At 37.6% G+C, this 23529-nt stretch overlaps 1 protein-coding gene and 1 pseudogene across 2 annotated transcripts in view; one reads left to right on the forward strand and one right to left on the reverse strand.

Moving 5' to 3' along the window:
* Gpc6 (glypican 6) overlaps positions 1–23529 on the forward strand; it is a 1076942-nt gene that overhangs the window by 42615 nt on the left and 1010798 nt on the right. The window lies entirely within an intron of this gene.
* LOC118591474 lies at positions 17064–17455 on the reverse strand (annotated as a pseudogene).

Genomic DNA, 23529 nt, shown 5'->3' on the forward strand with positions numbered 1-23529 from the left:
TTTACTATGTTTTAACTAGAAAAATTGTCGCTTCTGCCTGGCTACAGTCCAATACGATATGAGAATGTGGTGTTACTCACCCTTGCTCACTCTAAGCTATGTCAACCACCTTGAGAGAGAAAGGGGAGGTTTTGAGAACGAAGGAGGCAAATTATGAAGTAAATAAAGGTTATATATAATGGCCTCAATTTTCTCAACCTGTGATGAGTTTTTGAGTGTGGTGCCTATCATATACTCTTTACAATTTCTTAGGGAGTTAGATAAATAAAAGCATTGCTTCAAACCAATGGAGAGTGGCCAGCTGGTCTAAATCAGTAGAAAAGCCCTCCAGTGATCATGCTTATTTGTGGAATGGTGGGAGTTTAATCTTCATTATTTGCAAGAAAACACTAAAAGCCTAGCTGGGGGAATCTACAGTTTAGTGTTTGAGAAGTCACACATGTAGTCTTGTTGAGTGCTAAAAAGAACAGAAATCTGTCCAGTGGTAATGCAATGCTTCAGGTCACATTTAACTTGATAGTTGGAGTTTAATGCATGCTTTTATGCATTTGGATAAACATGCATGCTTTATTGCATTTATTCTCTTCCTGATTTCTGCTTCTATTTGATTAATATTTCATTGGTATCTTTAAAGCTCATAAACAAACTGAAGCAAGTGCATAACTCAGCAGAGAGTTTTCAGAGAACTCACCCTCAATTTTAGATTCCTTTTGGAAAACTTACACGTAGATGAACTAAGAAATGGTGAACTATGGATTGGCAAGTATACATTAAGGCATATATTCTCTGAGGGCAAAAAAAGTATTTTTTAAGATATGAATGTTGTTAGTTTATTTTGCTACGTTTTTTGGGGTACAATTGTAATAATCAAGTTTAGCTCATTGTGAATAGCAGATTAAAACATACACTTTCCTGCTTTTTAGAGTGAGTCTGATTTTATGTTAAAAGGCTGTGCTTATACAGTAGAAGCAAACAGCAGAATGAGTGATTCAGAGAACCAGAGAAAAGTCCCCCAGGGCATAGGAGCAATGCAGTTCGCAATAATTTTAATTGGACACCCAAACTGAGTCAGCCTCCAATCATGTGTGTGTCTTACAAATAGGGTTGATTATGTCCTTTATGTCTTTTCAGGGGCTTATGAAGATTTATACTAGTAGTTAGTTGCTTTGTCTGAGCTACAGAGAATATGTAATAGTTTTTATGAGAATTAATGAGCAGAAATGTCTCTAGGATGAAGTCCTCTATGATGTACACTGTAGTATTTTGATATTCCCTGTATCTGCTTGTAGTCATGTCAGTATAAGAGGCAGACTGTGATAGGAGACTTTGGTTTTATATGTAGCCATCAGATATTTTAGATAGGACACTGTGTAGCAGGTTTCTAACCCTGGATGTTCCTTGGAGCCATGGATTAAACACATGAATCATGCAACTATTTTGGACTACAAAAGCAGTTCATGCCATTCACTGAACAAATGCAGAGGGCCCCTACTCAGTGCCCAGTGCTGGAGGTGAATTACTGAGTGAAAAGGGCCATCCATATTGGAGTCTGTGGCTTGGAGGAAAAGGTGAAATAAATAGAAGCTATACTTGCCTGGGGGAACAATTCAGTAGGTCTGGGAAATGATCAAGGCCTTCTTAAGAAAACTGAAGGTAAGGTCCAGGTTGGAGATGAGGGGGATTTAAGGAGCACATGGAATTGGGCTGCGGGGTGTTCTTTGGCCGAATGGAGTGAAATTCTTTGAAGAAAATGAGAGGAAGCTGCAGAGGTTAAAGCCTAGAAAGGACCAGGGAGGATTTATGACCAGCTCAGGACATCTGCCCCAAGTGTTTTATCATTATTACTGGAGTAATACATGTAAACATTTTGGAAGAACTAAAAATACTGATAGGGAAATAAAAGTCACAGATTCTCTGATTTCCTTTAGCTTCTTCATTTCAACATTTTGCAATTAATGCTATTTTTTATTCATGTGTGGATAAATATGCAAACAGATACTCTAACTGTGCAAAGGAGTCAATATTCTTACCGTCACACTCTATTAGTGATATTTGGGGTAGAAAATGATTCATAAGCTAGAGAATGATATTTTTGAGCATGGTGGCCCTGTTGACACTGTCAGTCATAGTCAGCTAAGTTAACAGAAGTCACACTTGTTTTCAGAAAATTAATTTATACTTCTTTTCCTGTCCCAAAATGAGAAGTCATTTTTCAACAGATGTGTACGTGTGTGTGTGTGTGTGTGTGTGTGTGTGTGTGTGTGTGTGTGTGTTTCATGGGAGATAGATAAAAGTAACAATAATGACAGTGTCTAAGGAATGACAAAATTAGCAAAACTCTAGTGATCTTTGATGGTAGAATCAAACAGGGATAAGAGTTTGGCTTTTGAGAATATTTAAAGTAATTGTCAGAGTTTATGTAGTTCTTATTTGGCAGTTGCCAGTAGACATGTGCACTGCATAAAATCAAACTTACTAAGAAATTTAGACTGAATTATTTTGGAGGGAGTCATATTTATAGATATCGGAAGTAAAAAATAGATAAGACAAGGACAAATTAATAGGGAATATATCCACAGAGCTCCACTGTGTGAGGAGTCAGGCTTCATCCTAAAACCCACACCCAGAGGACCAGGTCTGCAGAGGCACTCACAGCTTAGAGAGAGCTGGACAGATCCCCAGGCAGTACAACCACTAGGACACCCCTGAACTTGAGAGCCTGCTGCTCAGATACCAGTGCTCTCAAAGCCATCTTGTGTCAATGATGTTTCTTCCTGTCATATACTGTAGAAGGCTGCGTCAGCCTGTGAACGGAATGCTCTTCTAGACTTTGCATTTTGTGAACGTGTTTTAAAGAAAAGATTGTCGTTCTTTGCAACTTCCTGTGGAGTGTTGTGGCTGTTATCTCTCTGTAAAGAAGAGTAAAGAGACCAGGAACCCTTTGTTCTTTTCTCTGGCCCAGTGAAGTAGGTGGAGCTGAACTGAGGCGTTATCATTTGTGTCCTTCCTCACGTCCTTCTCCCTTTCTTCTCTCCCTCCGTCTCCCCTCTCATCCTTCTCACCACACTGTACCTTCTTCCTCCTTTCTACTTTCCTCTTAGCCTCTGCCTCTCAGTCCATTCCTCTTTCTCTCATCTTGATGCTCCTTGTGATTAGTAACATAAAAGAGCCTAGCCAGAAATTGAAGTACAGCTGAATAATAATGTGTAGATAATTGTCACGTGATAAGAAACTAGAAGGAATCTGTAAGAATTTTGGCCCAAATGAGGAGACACTGAAATGACTTTGACCCTTAGGAGGGAAGGCTAGTTTCCAGAGAAGTGTCTCTTGGTGTGTCCAGGCCCAGGAGATTTCCATGCAGCATTCATCACACATTCCCCTTCTTAGAAAAGCTGGGTAACGCATGTGTTTCCATGCGTGTCTTCTTTTCATCTCACAGAATGTTATCAACACTCAGACATATTCAAAAGATATCAGGGAGGAGATGCACAGTTGAGTAATAATTAGGAATGTGACACATATTGAGTTTGTAAGACACATCAAACTATTTTCAGATATTAGGGGTGTAATCAAGTCTGCAACACATTTTGCTAATGATATCTCCTTTAACTTTTAAGCCCATGTGTATTACAGGGGAAATGGTATCCATATGTTTGATTCATTAAAAGATATATTTAAGAAAAACTATTTTAAAAACACTTGAAGTTTCATCTCAAAGATAACTTCTTTTGTCAATAAAAAAACTACACTTTAATTGATAGAAAAAGTTAAATTTTATGAATTAAAAAGAATGTTTTGAAGTATCTTTACATGGTGGAATGGCTGACCCTAGCTTACTAATCAATACATTATCTCACATAATTCTCATTTCTGTCACAAGTGTAGAAACAGGGTTTCAGCATCAGATGTATAAGCTGAGGACATGGCTGCTCCAAGGCATGGTTGAAGGGGAGGTTTTTATTGTAGATACTGGGAAAGAACAGCCAGAGGCATGGGGAAGAATCCAGAGCACAGAGAGAAAGATGTAGATTGAACATCGACAGCAGACTGGATGTAACCATGAGAAGAGAGAGAGGGGGAGAGCAAGAGAGGAGGAGAAGAGCAAGAGAGGGTCAAGAGAGCTAGGGCAGGGAAGGAAGACCAAAGAGAGAGACCAGAGAGTGAATTGCCAAATGGTAAGGTTCTATGGGAATGAGAAGCTGGGAGGAGAGAAGTTAGGGTAGGGAGGGAATGAGAAGAGTGGAGAAGAGCCACAGGTGATCGGGAAGCCAGGCATGTGCTTTGGTGTGAGGATAGACACCACAGATAGCTGTTTTCCATTCTGACAATGGTGAGAAAAATGGCTCCTTGGGCTGAGGGAAAAGTGTGCCAGAATTTGGGGGAGTGGAGTTTCCCTTGTACATGACGTCAAGAATGCATCCACTCTAAGGAAATCAAGTTCCAGTTTTTTTGTTTGTTTATTTTCTCATAACTTGAATTTGTTCAAATACCCCACTAAAAGATCCTTTAGTGTTAATAAATGGCTATGATATCATCAGCTTAGTTTTGCCAATAAGGAATTTCTTGATCGATTGCAATTTGCCAAACTATTTTCAAGTTTCATCAGTTTGATTTTTAAATAGAACTTGCAAATGTTCCACTTAATAAAACATATTTGTAGATCATCCTTAGGAGTTGTTGAGTTCCAGAGCTTCTTATGCTTCAGTCTTCAGAAACTGCAAAGTAATTCTGCTCCAATTAAAATAATTTAAACAGATAATTAGCAGAAATCTACCCACAATAAGACAATAAAAACCATTTGGGCTTGATCATTACTCCTGCCCCCCCCCCCCAAGAAAAAAAAGACCAGTGAGAACACTTTCAAAATGTGTATCTTATCTCTTAATTTCAAGTATGGATATCTTTATGCCTGCAGTAATGTGATCAAATAAATTATCAGCAGTACTCCAGTGCTCTGTAGCAACAGCAATTTAACACATCTGTCCAGAAGAGTAGTGAATAATGAATTGTAGTAATCAATCCAGATAAAAGAGATTTAATTAACATTAACATCTCCTCTAGGTCTTTAGAAAACTTTCTTTTTTGTTTTGTTAATCAGGAATCTAATCTGTGGATTCTGTGAAGATGATGAAAGAGTATTTCCAAGATAGATTTTGTTAAAGGTGTTTGAAATAGTTAGTGTTGGGATGGCTGGAAATCTCCCTCTGTTTTTCCTAAAAAGGTATATTATTAAAAATTGGTAATGGTCTTCTATAAGACTGTCTGGGTGTCACACCACACAGCCACTTTGCAGGGAATAAAGGTATTTTGCTACATTTCATTCAATATGTATTTGGAGAAAGAGGATCTATGGGTGACCATCACAAGATCCTCAGGGTTTCAAAGAACAATTTTAGAATAAGTTTTCAGACACAGAAGCTTGTCAGAAGTAGCACACTCAGGATACTGATAGAACTACTTGTATTCTCTACAAAGTGGTCAATCACCAGATACACACACATGAATCATCATATAATCACTTTGCATGCTCCACAGTATAGTTTCATTGGTCAAATAAGCAACTGAAGGGTTAGGCAGATAAGGACATGAAATGAGAGTCTGTCTCTGGCCTATAGTCTATGTTGGGATTTCTTGCTTTGGTTTTAAATGGAAAGCAGAGGCCAAAGTCAAGGGTGATGGTATGTGAGGTTTTTTAATGATATGCTGACCCCAATATAAGTACCAAGTTTAAACTGCTGTGTAAGCAATGACAATCAACTTATCAGGGCTTATCACCAGGTAATTGTATTTTAGAATAGCAGGAGACAGGGGAGTAACCCTGGGGTGAGACTATATAAGACCTAGTCTATACCAAGTCATTTAATCTCTCTCCACTTCAATATTCTCATTTGTAAAACACAAATTTTAATAGCTATGCCAGGATGCAAAAACAATTTAATATGTGAGATTTCATTTATTGTGGTAACAGAAGTGTAAGAAGGATATCGTTAAACTATTAATTACGTAATATCCTAAAAGACAATCATAAAGTAAAAAAGAATATATTTAACAGCACCAGAGCACTGTTTAGATATTACCATAAAATTATATTAAATACTACTTTAGCCATTCTTAATATTTTATTGGACTGTGGCAAAAAGGACTATTAAGTCTACTCTTAAAGAGGAAGGTGATGCAGAATAGAAGATTGTGTATACTGCATGCATGTTTATATGTCCTAGATCAATAATACATCCATATGCCTACTTGTAGACGAAGACGTAAATACATATGGGCAAACATATCCCATGTTGATGTGGCTTGTACATAGAATTCAGCCTTTCGACTTACAGGGTCATATGCAACAAGCACACCCAGGCAGTTTTATTTGACTTTGAATCATCTCATATTTGACTGAATTACAATCTGTACACAAGGCTTTGTTTATGTGTGCAACTCTTCTTACTTCCAGGGTCAAAAGGTGAGTCACAAAGTCTGCAAATAAACACTGGGAGCTCCTTTTACATTTTCTGATCGTGTTTTTTTTTTTTTTCCAAATTTGAGGCTGATATTTCATAGCAAAACAATAGTCCCTTATTTGGCAACTAATGTTGTAAGCCACATAGATTCAAAGGAGACATTTTTCTGTTAGTGGAGCATCTGTTCAACCTGTAGTTATCAAAAAAAAAAAAAAAAACAGGAATGATCTACAATTTCTTAAGTTAATGTGTGGAATTACTCATTTTTTTTGTTTCATAGTGTTGGGTCTAGGCTGGAAATAAAGCATGGAAGTTAGTTTAATGAGACTCTTCATAACCAACCATTCAAGGCCAATTGCTGGCTTGCTAGGGTTCAGGTGCAAATTTGTCCAGTCATTTAAATGCTTCCCCAATCCACAGTGTTTACTTACGACTTTTTTTAACCGTGAAAATGAAAATTGCTAGTGATGTCTGCTGGGTGGGTTGAAATCAGATAAAAATAACACAAATGAGCAAGAGGATGGGGGAGATGATACTGTTGACTAGGCACAGAAATGAAGAAATGCAGTCACAATGTGGAATATGTAATGATCTTTTTAGTATGGAATGAAAAAAAAATGGAAACAAAGTTAGTTGATAGATTGGTTCATTTTACGGTGATTGACATCTCAATGATGTACTTTCTGCATTAGGAAATTTTACACAAATAATCATTTCCAAAGCCACATAAATTGATAGCTTCCTTCTCTCTCTTGATATCAGAGTTATCACCATCCAATCTGACTTAATGCATTTCTCACCATACTTCTGTGCATGGAAACACATTGCCCACTGCTGTGAAAAATTAGTGTAACTATGGTGAGTCATTTGTTTCAACCTTCAGGGACACATACTGATCTCATGATAACTTTATCTTCTACATGATGTGCTTTTAGTGTTGGAGCCTAGCTATGATAATTTACCTTACTTTGGTAAATAAAATGTTTCAAAAGAAGTATGAAAATGTTTGTATGAAATAGTTATTTAAAATATATCTAATATTATGGTTAACATCTCATAATAGTGATTTTAAAGTTTTGTGCAAATTTATTTTTCATCCCAAAGATTTACAACCTTCCCTAGCCAAAAGGTTACCAAATCTTGTGACAGATAGACAATAATATTAAAATAAGCCAATTTTTGTGATTTCCTATTAGAATTACATAAAAATAGATAGCCAAGCTCATCTGTTTATGACTGGGGAGGAACTGAGTGTGGAATGGGATTCTCACAAAGACAGGTTGTAACCTGTAAGTGACATCTATTTTAGGGAATCATGATCCCTACATGATGGCTGATGACCACAGCTCTTGATAACAGAAGAAAAACACTGTTGTCATCAATTAGACAATTTTGTTCCAACCTTGTGGATAATTAACTTAGGCCATATTCACAGCTTAGAGTTTGTTTATTTTGTGGTCAGGATGAAATTGAGATGGCCTGCTCCCGTAAGATGCATTAAAATAGTGTTTTCAGGTAGATGTGCAACTTGATGCCTGTGGGTATTTGAGAGGTGCTTATGATTGGGTGCCCCATGTAAGCAGGGACTCATTTCTGTGGGAAGATTCCCCCAGAGGATGCTTTTCGAGAACTGTAGGAATTCCAGATTTCTAAGAAAAAAGAGTAATAATAACACTATAGAATGAATGAATGAATGAAACAACCGTTAAAATGAAACTTTGACAAAACTATGCATTCCCATAAATGGGCTCAGAAATCTTTAGAGAGTGTCTAAGTTATAGCAAGTATCACATGGTTAAGCCTACAGGTCAGGCAAGCAGAATAAATGCATTATAGAATACATTACGAGGATACAATTTGTGCAGTGTGTTGGTGTTTCTGTAATTGAAGGGAATTTACTTTTTAACAGAGTTAATTTACTGTTAAAGAACACAATTGTTTTAAATATATGAATACTATGACTCTTTTATCTTTAGTAAAATAGTGGCTGAGTTTTTATAGCCATAGTCATTCAATATTTAAATATATGGTATTTAAATCCTTTGTAGAGGTGATATTGAAATTACCCATGCACCAGAAGACATTTAAGATATTTGTCATGAGCTAATATAAATTTATTGGCCTCATTGGCTAACATGGCTTGCAAAAGGCACGATCATAAAGCTCATTCTTGCCAAGGTCCACATAGAAATTCCTGTTTAAGTAACTGTATTTCACAATAGAAATTATTTTGAAAAATTAATGACCATATCTTTTTTTACCTGCTTTTTAAAAAGTAACTTATATAGCGTTTGGGAAACTTTTGGTATTTACATTCAATGAAAATTAAGAAATAAAAAAGTTTGTGCTGTAAAGGAAATCATTCTTCACCATAAATGGAGCTTGTGTCTGTTTTTCTTGAGTTACCCCTATGTCACTTGAAGGAAGATAATTCTGCATTCAATACTCTACTCATAGTTATTTGCTGATTTTGAGTAGAAACAAAACTTGTCACCAATGACTACTTGTGTAATGGACGTTCTCTGGTATTTGTCTTTTTGGTAGTTACACCTGCCCTCCCCTCTCTGCCTTCGCCTCTTGCAGGCGGCCTCTTCCAGAAGGGGTGAGTTGCCATTGGTTTTGGTAGAACAGAATGACGCACATCCGGTAGCATCCTGTTACTGGCCTGTGCTTGTTTTACCCTTCTGTGTGTGTCTCTTTAAAAGAGCTACGTCGGTAATTAGTACACGTGATCTGGTAGTGTGCTCACTCATGGGTACAGGAAGTGAGATTTTCAGCTCCATTTCCCCCTGAACATCTGACCTGGAAGCGCAGAGGAAACAAAGGGATTACTGCTTCTTTGTATAGCCATTTTTTTTTTTTTTTTTTTGGACAGGGTTTCTCTGTGTAGCTTTGCGCCTTTCCTGGAACTCACTTTGTAGTCCAGGCTGGCCTCGAACTCACAGAGATCCCCCGGCTCTGCCTCCCTAGTGCTGGGATTAAAGGCGTGCGCCACCACCCCCGGCTTTATATAGCCATGTTTTGACCCCCAAACTCTTCTTTGTTTTTACTCTGTTGTCAATATCATTTCAGGTCTGATTTGACCCCAAACCAGGAGTTACTTAAGAACAATCAGTTTATTAATTCATGATTAAATACATCCCCTTACTTATTAGAGGTTCTCAATGTGTACTCAGTAAATGAATATTCATTAGAACAAAAGCTGTTGTTGTTTTTTTAATCCAACATTGGCTGATATTGTAGTAATGAAGTTTTTCCAATTTAAAATTCATAAATTATATTCTCTGTTGAGTAGTTTTAATAAATGTATACATTTATATTTTTATTTTAAAAAATACCATTTAAAAATATTCAATTTTAAAAAAATCACATTTTACCCATGGACTTATGCTGGTTATTTGGAATAATCTCTTTGTCAAGATCAATTCCTAGATAGTGAACTTGTTACTAGAATCCAGTCATTACTTTGAAATGGTGTAAAAGTCACTGCTAATCTTTCCCCCGACACTTAACCTCATTCAAAAAACCGAGCAGAATAAAGCAAACCCAAACGCTGTCTCTTTCAGGAAGTACTTAGAGATGTTTTTAGAAGACAGCTCATGCTCTCCTGACACAGGGGACATTTTCACACTATACCAGCAAAAGGAAGAGACATCACCTCTCTTCACCTTGCTCGGAGTCTAGCTGGACCGTAAAGGGGATAACAAAGGTGCACGCCCTTGCTGGGTTATGTATCTTTGTCTCTTTTCGGTCTTCCAAAAATCTTCATTTAATAAATGGCAGATGATATCCCTGTCTTTTTTTTTTTTTTTTTTTTTTTTTGACTCACACCTTTGTCAGTCCCTCAGCCACATGTGTCTAACTACCTGCAGTGGTCATCACACACATGTCTGAGTAGAGGGGCTGTGGAACATGGCTTAGTTACTGGGTTAGCCATTCAATTAAAACTTAATTTTTCATGCTTTTCATTTTTGATGGACTGGGGCTCTGTCCCTCAAATGATTTTGTATTAAGAATATGAGACAAGACTTTAAGAGGATGGGAGAGCTTTAATGCACAGATAATTTTAGAAATACCTTTCTAGCTCCCTTTTCTCTTTCTGTTCTCTTTCCTCCGAGTGGTCTCTCTGTCTCTCCTGTTTCTCTGTTAGTCTATCTCTCTCTCTCTCTCTCTCTCTCTCTCTCTCTCTCTCTCTCTCTCTCTCCCTTTCTCTCCCAATAAAGTTCTAGAAAGGTAAAAAAAAATACCTTTCTAAAAGCAATCCCTGCATTTTAGGTTGTTGATGGGAAGCCTGAGCAAATATAAGGTATTAAATGTCAGGTTCATCTGGATGACCCTCACCATCCCTTTAAAAAGTTAAGTTTTTGGAGAAGAGAGAAAGACATAGTGTTTTGTCTTTTTCTTTTTAAAGGAAAAATACATCTTGATAGCAAGATTGCCAAACCAAAAAAATCAGTCTGTTCCTATTTTGCTGACATGGGCACTTACTAGTCGACATCTGGAATGAGATCATTTCCAAGGAAAAGAAATTTTTAGAAACAAACATCCACAAATACAGTCTCTCCCCAATCTTCATACCTTATGTCTGACCATACTTATTGCAAATATTTTAAGATATAAACCATGAAGAGTGCAGTCCCTTGGCCTTGGTCTCATAGACTTCAGGGTTGTATCTCTTACCTTTGCAGTGTTTCTTCTTGAAGCTGCACACGTGCTGGAGACATCTTTCAACATCCCTCTGGCACACTCTGGTGCTCTCCATCCTGTCTTCTTTTGAAGCCTAGACTGACCTTGTGTTGTCAATCTACATTATGTGTCTCTCAAGAACCTTCCTCTGGTTCTCCAAGCAGATGCAATCCGGTTCCTTAGAAGCAGGATAACACATTTTTGTAGGTTTGTTGATTTTGTTTTTTTGTTTTACAGTTCGTAATCTTATGTGTATGAATACTTTGCCTGCATGTATGTCTTTCCTATGTGTATGCAGTCTGTGGAGGCCATCACTGGGCATTGGATACCACGTGCCTGGAACCACGGATGAGTGGAGTTGACCTTGGAAGTACAGCCATTGCTTACAACTGATGAGCCATTTCTCCCAGGACTGTTTTGTTTGTTTTGAAAAAAGGAATTAGTCACATGATCTCTCATGTAACATTTATTTCTCAATTTACCTGTTTGTCATGGATTAACTTGGACTCAGTAAATATTTCTGAGACTCATGGTCTTGTAGGGTCATGTATTTCTTCTGGTGTCTTCCTTTCACACTTTCCAGACAAATCAAGATTCTCTGATAATGAGTTCTCCTGTTTCATTAATAGTGTTAGTGAGTCTTGGTCACTTAGAAAGATATTTGAGAAAAGAGAAATGAATGATTTTGACTTTCAAAATTGACATAAAATATTTTAATTTTAATTTTAGCAGCAAAGTCAGTTTCAATGTGTGATTCTGTTTTGAATGTTTGTGGGTAGCACAGAGAAATATTAGGCAATATTTCTGCCTGCAAGAATACTTACTACTTAATGAAGGAGATATTATAAATTAAGTCTGGAAATGTGTAAAGCCCTTAGCACAGAACCTGGCACAGATAGATAGCCAGTACATTTCTCTGCTATTAATTGTAAATTGAAAATGCATGCAGCTATTTTAAGGGTATTATATGCCAATGTCACTTGTAGAAAAATTATAAAATTTAATTTTCTTTCTGGTGCGATTACTTTTCTAAAAGTTATAAATTATATGTAATTAGTAATATCAAATAGAAGAGATCAGGTACTGCTCTTCAAGGCCTGAATTAATCATATGAGTAGTTATTCTCTAAGTAGATATTGCATCATACATGTATGAGAGCCTCTTAAAGTATTCAAGATTAATAAAGCAGCAAAGACATTAATCAAGGATGGTATCTAGCTGATTTGCATAAATTAATTAACGTCAACAGCAACAGCAAGCAGCAGCCTAGCAGCACCTGGGAAAACCCTTTCTTCCCAAGGAAATAAGGTAGTGAGCTCTCTGGGCAAAAGGATTCCATCTCCTGACAAAGCAAGGTCACCATTTACATAACGCCAGGGACCAGGCAACCAAGCCACTGTGAAGAAGGGATGCAAACCTTCAAAACACAGGGAATGCAAAGCCACTTAGGGATCTCATCCCTGGCTTTTCTGGTATCTAAGACATAAAATTTCATGAGTATTATGTGTGTTAGTGATATTTCACTAAAAATAAATATTTATCTACTTTTTTAAAAATTGTGTAATCAACAGGTTCGTTTTTGTGGATATGGCTTAAGGAGTGTGCATGATAATGGAGTGAATGTAGTCACTTTTGTCTCCAAATTTATATCTAAATTCATGGAAATTCTTAATTGCATAGATTATTGTTCATATCTACTCCAATAATTTTTCAATTGAGAGACATTACCTGATTATGAGCTTGATGACGCTATTTATTCTTCTGCCTACCAAATCAGTGTTGTATAGATTCTACAAACCAACCATTGTTTTACTCAGCAGTGAGATTGCAAACCTCAGGATTCTCAATTTACAAGGCAGCTTCAGAGTCAAAACACGGTGCTATGTGCAAGCAATTAGTCACAGCCTGTTAATGGTGATGCTTGTAAATGTGCAACTGGTCCTTCCTGAGGAGAACTCTTGAAGTTCTCGCACAGAAAGCAATATTTGGGGTAACTGATAAACCTGCTTGAGTAGCAGAGGTGAGAAGAGAGAATATTTTAGAGAGTGGGATCACTGCATTACTATTCCTCGGAGCAATTAGAGGCACTCTCTTGATGGATTTGCTCAGTTGGGCTTTGCAAAGTTCTGAGGGTATTTGTTAATTTATGCATCAGTGAGGCATAAGGACGAGTAAAGGGAAGTGCAGAAAAGAGGTGTTGTTCTGCCATCACCTTGGCTGTCTGGTACCCACCTACCACTGCAAATGTTGAATAATGGCTCCTTTAGCCTGCTCCTGTCGGCTCTAGGTGACCTAGGCTCAGTTATATCTTGTAGGAGACTGGAAAAAGCCCACTACAGCAGTTCTTAATTCTTCTTTAAAAATAGAATCCTAGGGTAAGAACATTCACGGGGCATGCTGTGGCCAATGCAGAGCCTTTAGGCCAAATGCCAGGTTGTTTTTGCCAGACCCAAGAGGCTTTCCTTGATCTCCATAAGTGTTAAACTTTCTTGGAACATCACAATAATACTTTGATAGATTGTTCATTTGGCAAATTGACCACAACTTTTTAGTGGAAAGAATAAGATTGCATCAGCATTTTTGACACCCTTACAAAAGCTTCCTCTTGTGGCTTTGGTTTAGTTATATAAATATAAAATATAATTTATTCAAGCTTCTTAAGAGATCCAAATTGAGTCACTGTGTATTTTCTTCTGTGAGTACAAGAAGTGTCTATTAAAGTATTATGAGGGGCTCAGTTTGTAAACAGTAATGGGGCATGGGAATGCTGTGGGAACACTTCATTTTCTGGCCAGTGGGATGTTACTATTCTAGGCATTTAATCTTAAACTGTGTGGGCTCCTGTGTTTCCTGCCTGAGATAACAGCTGTTAACTCTGCCCTGTCTTTTGGGGGCTGAAACCCTTTTTCTTGTACAGATGAATGGTGAACTAGCATGCGGTTGCTCTGTTTCTGAAATGCCTTTCTGGTAATCGGATTTCCCTTTGCCTTCTGCTTCCCCTGTCCGGTGGACTTCTTTAGTGTTGGAATACAATCTTACTCTGGAATGTTCTCTGAGAATATAATTTTTTTCAGTGGAGAGTATAGTGAAATGATGTATTGGGGTTATTTATTATGGATAGTTTAAAGTATCAGAAGAATAATTTGATTTATATGAAGTTAAATGTCCAAAATATACATTATTTTCTTTGCAGGGTTAGAGAATTTTTTAGCAAACTAGGAAGGCAAAATGTGGAATGGAATTCAAGAGTTCAACATGTCTGTCATTGGAATCTGCCTTTTAGTGTAGCTGGAACAACTGGCAGGAATTGAAGAAAGTAACTTACTCAGGCCAGCACCCAGCCTGTTGCTTGCTACTGTGGTCAAGGGTTAGAATTTGGTGAGAAGGAGACACAGTGTTGTGTTAGGAAAAGCCTAAGTTTTGACATCACGTAGTTTCTGGTTCTATTACTATGAAGCTTCCCCTAGCACACAGAGCCAGTGAGCTCTCATGCATGACTTATGTCTTGGTTTTAAGTATAAGAAATCATTGACTTAAACTATTTCTGAGATAGGTTCTTGTAAATACATATATCAAGAAAAGATTAAAAATAAAAATTAAGCAGGCTATAAATATATAGTTCAATAACTATAGTTTTCCCAATGGATAGGTAACTTTTAAGAATCACAGAGGAAAACATCTCATACCATTGGAGGAAATTCTAGAATTCACGTGAAAGGGAACTTATTCTGAAGTCAGTAACCACTGCCACCATGGCTAAAAATAATGCATATGTGAGTGAGCCTCAGTCAGTACAATCAAAAGCAGACTATCTAGAGAATTCTTGCAGGCTTCTGTGTTGGTAAATGGCAGCTTTAGCCATTATTTTAAGGTACTTGTTCTGACTTTCACAGAGACCAAGTTTTCTTGCAAATCTCTCTGGATTTTCCCACATTTGCCCAGGTCTGGTCTGTTGCCTTTTCTCTTTGATTTGAAGAGTTTCTTGCTCCATATGTAGATATCTCTTATGATTTGAGTTCCCAAACTTTTGAGCATGTTTTGGAGATCAGAGGAACTGTTATTGAGTAATTATTCTGGCTCATGTTAGGAGCAGAAAGACAGATTTATTCAAACTGTGATATCAGAGAGAACAGCATAACACTGTGTTCAATTCTGTATACTGCAAAAACAGATGAGAATTCATAACTAAAATGCACAGTGATGGGGGCCAGTGGATATAAAGGTACTTAGAACCTCAAAAGAAATCAGAAGTGATGGGTAGGGGTTCTAGATAAACTAGATTCAACAGGCCATTGACAGGGGTTAGCTAACAAGAGAGCTTAAAAGTGATTGACCATAGTTTGGCCAAGGAATGAATCTTTGTTATTACAAAGTATGATCTTCTACAATCAATCTTCTGCTTGTGTGCTGGCTGGGACCCCCATGCTACTTTCTTATCCCATTCTTCAGCCTCTCTTCCCAGCCACAGACTCCTCTGTTTGACAACAGTATCATTCCACTTCTTAATTGAAGTCATGTGTTTGGAGAGGGTGATAGAGGCCAAGATTCAAATAAGGTATGCTGAAGTTACAGCATAAGACAAACAACACATACTAAACAACAGTCTGCCATGTGGAATCAGGTGAGGCTATTAACCTGTACCTCTAGAAGAGGACAAGGCACTGTGTGTTTTCTAAGTCTGTCCTGGTGGTTTTGCTGAACAGTGCAGACTGAACACAGGCTCTCTTGGCCACACTGATAAGTCTTTTATTGGCTGCTGTACTAGGACCATGTGTAGTTAGGAAACAGAGCAGGAACGCTGGTTATTGTGAAGCAGGTCCCTCAGAAGAGTGAGGTCAGTGCTCTCAGATGACAGAGTTAGGGAAGGGACTGAGACCTCCATCATTTTCTGATGTCTACACAAAAACCATGACTGTCCTTGAGAGCCAGGAGCCGCTGAGGCAGAGAAGCTTTCTCTGCTTTCTCACATCTTTTTTCCTCCTAGATGGTTTTTTCTCCTGCACATTCTCTTCCTCAAGATACATTGTCTTATATCAGGACTTCACAGATGTGTTATGAATGACTTAACAGCTTTATTCTCCCAAACTTCTCAGATTGCTTTTCATATGGAAAAGCACTCCAGATTTGATTTCAGTTTTCTCATATTTCCTAAATGACTTTATCAAGCAATCTACTTTCGAGACTTGTTTTTATTTTTTTCTCATATTTTTTGAAATGTGCTTATCAGGCAATCAACGTTCTGCATCCCATATGCACTAAGCTATATTAGAAAATAAAATATTAAAACCAAAGACCAGAAAGTACAGATTATACCAAAAGAGGGGGTGGTCATGAAATGTGCTATTTCCTGGGGAAATGAATATAGGGTTAGTATAATCAGTGCAAGCTGTGAAAAAGAATATTAATTCCTAGGTTTCATAACACTCTGGTTATGCTAATCATGCACGGGGACCCAAACATTCACATTTTGATAACTGTTATTCAGACTCCTGGTTAGAGTGCATAGTGCAACCAGAATATCAAACAGAATATGATTTCATGGTGAAAGATTGAAGTAGGAAAACTAATGGTCAGGAATGAAGAGATCAGAAATGAAGCCAAATGTTAGGATTAAAGGTGATGGCTCTGAGTGGTTAGCTAACAGCAAGAATTAAATCAAAGACAGCTTTCTTTGTTCACTATTAACTTAGATCTTGAATCCCCTCAGAATGAACATGTATTCACCTGCTTCCGCATATTAGATAACCTGTTTTCCTAGAAAATAATTCACAGAGGATAACCAATTATGATGGGTAAATATGGTAAGAAAGTTGTCAAATATTCCATTAAGTGACTGATCTAAAATTTCACCTAAATTAGTTTCTTTTATAGTCAAACAAAATTATGTTACAAAATAATATAATTTTTTTTTTTTTGATCGTTGAAAAAGTCAGTGGACTCTTTATTGCTTCTGGGGTGTAGGGCTCAGGAGCTCTTGGTGGGACAGGTCCGTTTCCTCTTCACCACCACGGGCTTTTGGCTTCGAAAGATGGCACATGCCCTGCGGATGGCAGCCATGTGCAGATCATGGTGGTCCTTGCATAAGAAGTGGCTGGTTTTTGCTGACCCGATCTTCAGTTCATGAATACCACGACTCCTTTGCCGTGGGCGGCGGGCTCCACTCCCACAGTCTTGCGGTGAATCAGCCCGTTGTAGCGGAAGGAGTTGCGGGCCTTCAGATTGTTGGGTTCAGTGCTGTACGTCTGCTTATTCCTCTTGATGAGGAAACTGGAGCAGTTCTAAACGACCATCCATTGCAGAGGCGCAGACATGGCGGCGGCTCCTCTCCCTATGGCGGCCGGAGACGGAAAGAGCATATAATTTATTTAGTATTAAAGGAAAGTAAATACCTCCAGCCACAATATTAACAGGCATCTCATCCTAACATGCATTCCATCTCTCTTTTGAAACTATGTATCAGAATAGTATGAATGTTTGAGAACCCCTGGGAGCCTTATAGCATGCATTCTTATTTTGTATTTTCCCCACAGTGTATATTTATTTTACTACTGAGATGTGTTTATTTAGCACCTAACTCCCAGTTCCAGTGATGTACACTGCATGCCTTGTCTCTCCTTTTTGCTTGTGGTGCTTCCAAGAGTCTCAAAGAAGCCTAGAAGATCATTGTTGTTACAATCTGCTCTATAAATACTTGCTGAAATTTTATTTTTTATTTCTTGTCTACCTTAAAATCTTGCCAGTGAGAGAAGTATTCTAGCTTCCTTTGATAGCCAGTTGTAGGGTTTTGCTTATACCTAATTAAAATATTCTGAATTGGAGAAAAAGATGTAACAGGACACATTTTAATGTAACATTGCACATTTCTCTCTGTAGTAGAAGTATAATTCAGGATACAGCTGGCATCACAGTCTTCCAGCTGCCTGGTCATCACAAATCCTCCTGCTAAAAAGGGAATCAGGCACTCTTACTGTGATTTGGCAACTATACATTAATAGATGTATGGCTGTTTAAATAATTGATATTTTACCATGAATCAAATGGGATATATGATTTAATAAGTCATTGCTTTGTAATTTTAACCATTTACAAAGTTTTATCAGTAGTCATTAGGTGTGCAAAGAATAAAGTTTACAAATGTGTCAGGAACTTAGTCATTATAAGAAATTATACTAACTAAAATCTTCAGTAGCTATGCATGAGCGAACACAGATAAAGTTTGATGTGTTTTCATTATTAAAGACTATCATACTAACTCAGTATGAGTTATGTTTGAATACATTGTATAAAATCCTTTGTATAAATATTATAAACTAGGCTTAACCCTAATCAACTGCAGAGAGTCATGAGAATTTTATAGCAGCAGTTATGGTTGAAATGTAGTATACAGCATGGTAGCTATAGCTAATGGAATACATTGTATTCTTGAAAAATGTTAAGAGTGGGTCTAAAGTATACTCACTGCAAAGTAACTATGTGAGTTAAGGCATATATTTATCAGCAAAATTTAATCATTCCTCTCTCTATATATCTATATTTATATATCTCAACCATAATTTAATTTAATGTGGAACATACATAGAATTTTATTTGCCTACTTAGAGATGAAGAAAAAGATTACTTGAAAAAAGATAATGGATCTGGGATTGGTGGATATGCTTTTAGTCCCAGCACTTGGGAGGCAGAAGAAAGCGAATCACTTTGAGTTCAAGGACAGCCTCCTCTATGTAGTGAGTTCCAGGAAGTCAGAGCTACACAGTGGGACCTTGTTTTGTAAAAACATTCAACAAAACAAAACCAGATAATGAAGAGACAAATTAGGAAGCTGATTTGAGGGCCTAACTTACTAGGATTTTATATCCTTGCTAATTGGTTCATAGTAGTGCTCTGACACTGGGTGAAATTCCTCAACCAAATTCACATCCATACAGAATTTAATTTCTAATACTTTGGTATATGAATAGGACTTAAGACTCCACACACAATCTTATTTTATGGCATTTGACTTAAGAAATAGCAGGATGGTACTTGTACTACTATATTTCACATGTATTTGGTTTATTTCCATTAGAAATACTAATAATGTTACTCATATTTTTAGGAATTTATATGTAGCTACATAAGCATATATTTACGTCACAACAATTAATGAAAAGAAAAAGAGAAAAGAGGAGTATATAGGAGTGCTAGGATGGAGGAAAGAGGAAAATGTTGTAATTATTATAATTTCAAAAATAAAAAAGAAATGTGAATGAACATTGTAGATTGAAAAATATGCAAAGTACAAAGAAGCCAGTCATTGTAATAAGTACGATGATGCATAATCCTCTTTAAATCTCTCTTCACTAGGTCTTGAGCACACTCGGCAAGAGCTCCATTCACAGCCAGTAGCTACCCCGACCATGCTCTCCTGGGGGACCACTGTTTCATTCTTTCTCAGGGTACCTGATTTAATGAGCATGTAAGGAATAGGGGCAGTTGTGAACAAAAGAGACACTAAAACAGTGAAGTAGGAAGTAATTGGGCTTAGTGAGCTCCTCCTTCTGGGGCATCTTCATCTCTTTTGAGAAAACTATAGAACATCCAAACAAATTACAAAAAAGTGATTTTTTAGTCACAACATAAGTAATGCACTTCTTTAAAGAAGAATTTAAAGATGCCGACTATTGTGGTTTAGAAGAGTATAGTCAACATTTTATATGTTAATGTCAAGTGACTTCAGTAACGTCTACTTTATTGTCAGACTAGAAGCATGAATCTCAGGGTGCTCACCACTACTGCTTTTCCTGTTGATCCACCCATTCACATTTTTCTCATTTTGAGTGACTGATACTAACAGGACCATATGTCAATCCTGTTTGAAAACATATTGTTAGCATAACACATTAATGTAAAAACATGATATATTTACATATAAATACCTACTTTAATGATACCTTTATTTTAATAACATAATTTATAGTATATAAACTATAATTGGTTTAGACAATTTAAAGTTTATATTTCTTTACCATAATATAGTCATGCAGGAAATGTATTACTTGGGAAAATATTTAGAAACACAGCAAGCTATAATTATCTTTATGATGGCACAGCTTAAGAAAATACACACAGAGGCAAAATGCCCTGGATACTATTACATGGTGCTGTCACTACTGTTCCTTTATGACCCTTACTTGGATGTAAATCCCAGAATAGATAATTCTAGCCTTGCCCTTGGCAGTCACACTTAGCTTATATTGATTGTAATATGTAATTCATGAGAAGCATCTAATTCTTTGGAAGTGACACACAGGATCACTACTGTCCTCAGCACATTATGAGAATGGCTGTTTGTGGGTGAATTAATTGCTAATATTGATAAGTGACTCTTGGGTTTCTAGGGATCATTTGTCACACTGTGAGTGACCATTTTCTATAGTCTCATAGAACTCACATTTAGGTTTCCAGTTGTAAATGAATACCAGGCTTTCCCTAGACACTACTACCTGTACCAAAAAGAAGATAGCTTCAGCCTACTGCATGGGTGTGTCCTTAAATGCTCAGTCAGAGATGCACAACCACACTGGAAACATTAGCTCATGGCTCTTCCAGTCAAGGACCTCAACCTCAATCCTCCTCCTTCCTTTCTTCTCCATTGTCCCCCTCAGCATTGTGGCTGACTGTTTTCTAGTTGAAGATGCTAGTCTGTCCATTTCAATGAAGTACACAAATCCTGAATTGCCCCGGGGTTCTTTGGAAATGACAACAGCGACATTTCTGGTTGCTGTAGTTAAGTGGGTCCCACAAATGTTCACTACTGGATAACAGAACTACCAGGCATTCTTCGCTCTGCTGCTGCCTTCTTTGCTGTAAGATTTTTGAAGGTCCTTTAGTCATTTTTACAAATGAAAATGCTGTACATGGTTTTCTCGATTTGAAAACTATTGTATGTTTTTAAAACAAAACAAAACAAAACAAAAAACAAAAACTTTTCCCTATACTTTTATTATACAGTAAAATTTTCAGAAATGCAAAACAAATGAAAAAAAAAAAAAAACCCTCTACTTTGTTGTTGTCTTTTAACAGGTATTGTTTACTAATGTAATACATCATCAGACTGATGATTATGCAGCATTTGTTGTTTAAATAACTAATATCTCACTTGCCTCCATCTGCCCTAGCAGCTGTCTTCGACTTGTATTCTTGGACTAAGTATTAATGTACTGAAAAGCTACTATTTTCTTGAACAGTTTTTACAAATGTAAAATGTTTTTACACCTTATGTTTTCATTGAGACATTGTACTGATCAGATGTGCAATAGGCTATACTACCTAAGATTATCATTTGAGGTGTAACACCAAGTGTTGGTTCTCCTTAAGTGTGACTGCTCCCTTTCTGCCTGAAGAAGCAAGCCAGAACCTTTCCCATAGCCCTGAAGCCTTGCTCTTCAGGATAAGGCATCATGGAGACCAGGCAGCAGTCTTCCTTGTGTTTATGGAAGACACCCTCATAGCTTTTCCTTCTGCAGGGTTTTGAGTTTCAGATAACCCTTTTCAAGGAATGAGATATGGTTACTTGTGTAACCATCCATCAGTTTTCACCAAAGAAACCAGCAGTTTCTTATGATAATCCTGAGCTATTTGGGTACCACTGGTATCCAGATGTTCACCCAGTCCTCCAGTTACTATTTGTAAGTCATGACTTATCTTCAGTCATGGAGGGAGGCACTTCCCCTTCAAACACAGGTTTTGTATATCCCCTGTGATCTCTAGCCAGGACAGCACCACTCATGTCTTCTTCTACCAGCCATGTAAGAATACTTTCTAAGCTCTCCCTTACCACTTCATCTATTGTGATCACTATAGTTAAACTATACTTTCTTCAAATGCCCTCGGGTTACTTTGCAATTCCTGGGATGGATAGACATCAGGAGGCTTAATCTGTCTGTAAAGAGAGTGAACAGCAGTGGTGGTGTGCATAGTTGTGCTTTCTGTCTCCTATTGGTGCTGGGTTGTGGATGAGGCCCTGACAGGTGTCAGCGCCGCCAGCTCCAGGCCAGCCAAAGCTTCCAGGGCAAGCCTCATGGACAGCTTGCTCGGATGCCAGTGAACTCTTCATAGTTCCTAGGTTGGAAGAATCTTTGAGGGGTAGTGAGGCGAAAATAATCTTAGCTCCTGATCTATAGTTAAAAAGAGAAAGTCAACCTAAAAAGAAAAAGAGTGTTATAATAGAATACAGGATTTAAGGAAAGTTATGTAGAATTTTTATTAATAGTGCATGGTCAGTATAACTCATTCTGAAAGTTCCTTTGGCAGAGAAAGTATGTGGGCAACCAAAGTGCATAGTTATTTCACATCTGTCTCAGGTGGAATTGGCAGTGCTTCAGAAAGTATTACCAAACTAGACTCTCAGAGTCTTCTGAAAAATAGTCATTTTTCTCTCAGTAATTTTGAATTATTTTCTTTTGTTGAAATTGATTTTTTAGTGCTTTTCATTCTGCAGCAGATTCTGCCATTATTTCTTTCAAATTTTCAATAGTTCCTGAGAATATGGTACATACATCATATATACCTCATATGTGGTATTGAGACAAAGGCCTTATTCTTAGTCAATTTTTTATACTGTGTGTGTGTGTGTGTGTGTGTGTGTGTGTGTGTGTGTGTGAGAGAGAGAGAGAGAGAGAGAGAGAGAGAGAGAGAGAGAGAGAGTATACCTGTTGCTTTCTATGCTAAGGGCCTTTTTTCTTTACATTTTTATTATTAAAAAATTGAAACATTAGATTTCACTGGTTTATTTAGTTGTATTTGTTATTCTTTTATTGTATTTTTTAATTTGTGAAATTTATGTGTATGTCTGTGTGTCTTTGTGTGGGGGTGTCTACCGAATGCATACAGTAAGCATCCCTGGATGCCAGAAGAAGGTGCTGAATTCCCTGGAGCTGTAGCTGAAGATGGTTGTGAGCTACCTAACATGGCTGATGGGAATCAAGTTTGGATCCTCTGGAAACTCAGCGAGAGTCTGAGCTGCTGAACAACCTCTCAGCTCCTCTCCTTACTTTTTTATAGCTCTGGAGCTTAGTTCACATCCTCGTTTTTCTTCTTTCTTACCAACACTTGATATAATTTCACATTGCTTGGTGGTCATGTTGACAAGGCTGTGCTGTTCGTATTTCTTTAAATAGTTTTCAGTTGAGGCAGGACGAAGCTCCTCCCTCTGCATGAAGGTTGTGCCAGGTGTCCCACCATAGATAATGGGCTCTAAAAAGCCAGCTCGTGTACCAGGAATAGATCCTGATCCCACTGCCAGGGGCCCCCCTCAAATAGACCAAGCTTCACAGCTGTCTCCTGTATGCAGAGGGCCTAGTCTGGTCCCATGCAGGTTCCACAGCTGTCGGTCCAAAGTTCA

This window comes from Onychomys torridus, chromosome 9, assembly GCF_903995425.1.
Source record: "Onychomys torridus chromosome 9, mOncTor1.1, whole genome shotgun sequence".
NCBI classification, from domain to species: Eukaryota; Metazoa; Chordata; class Mammalia; order Rodentia; family Cricetidae; genus Onychomys; species Onychomys torridus.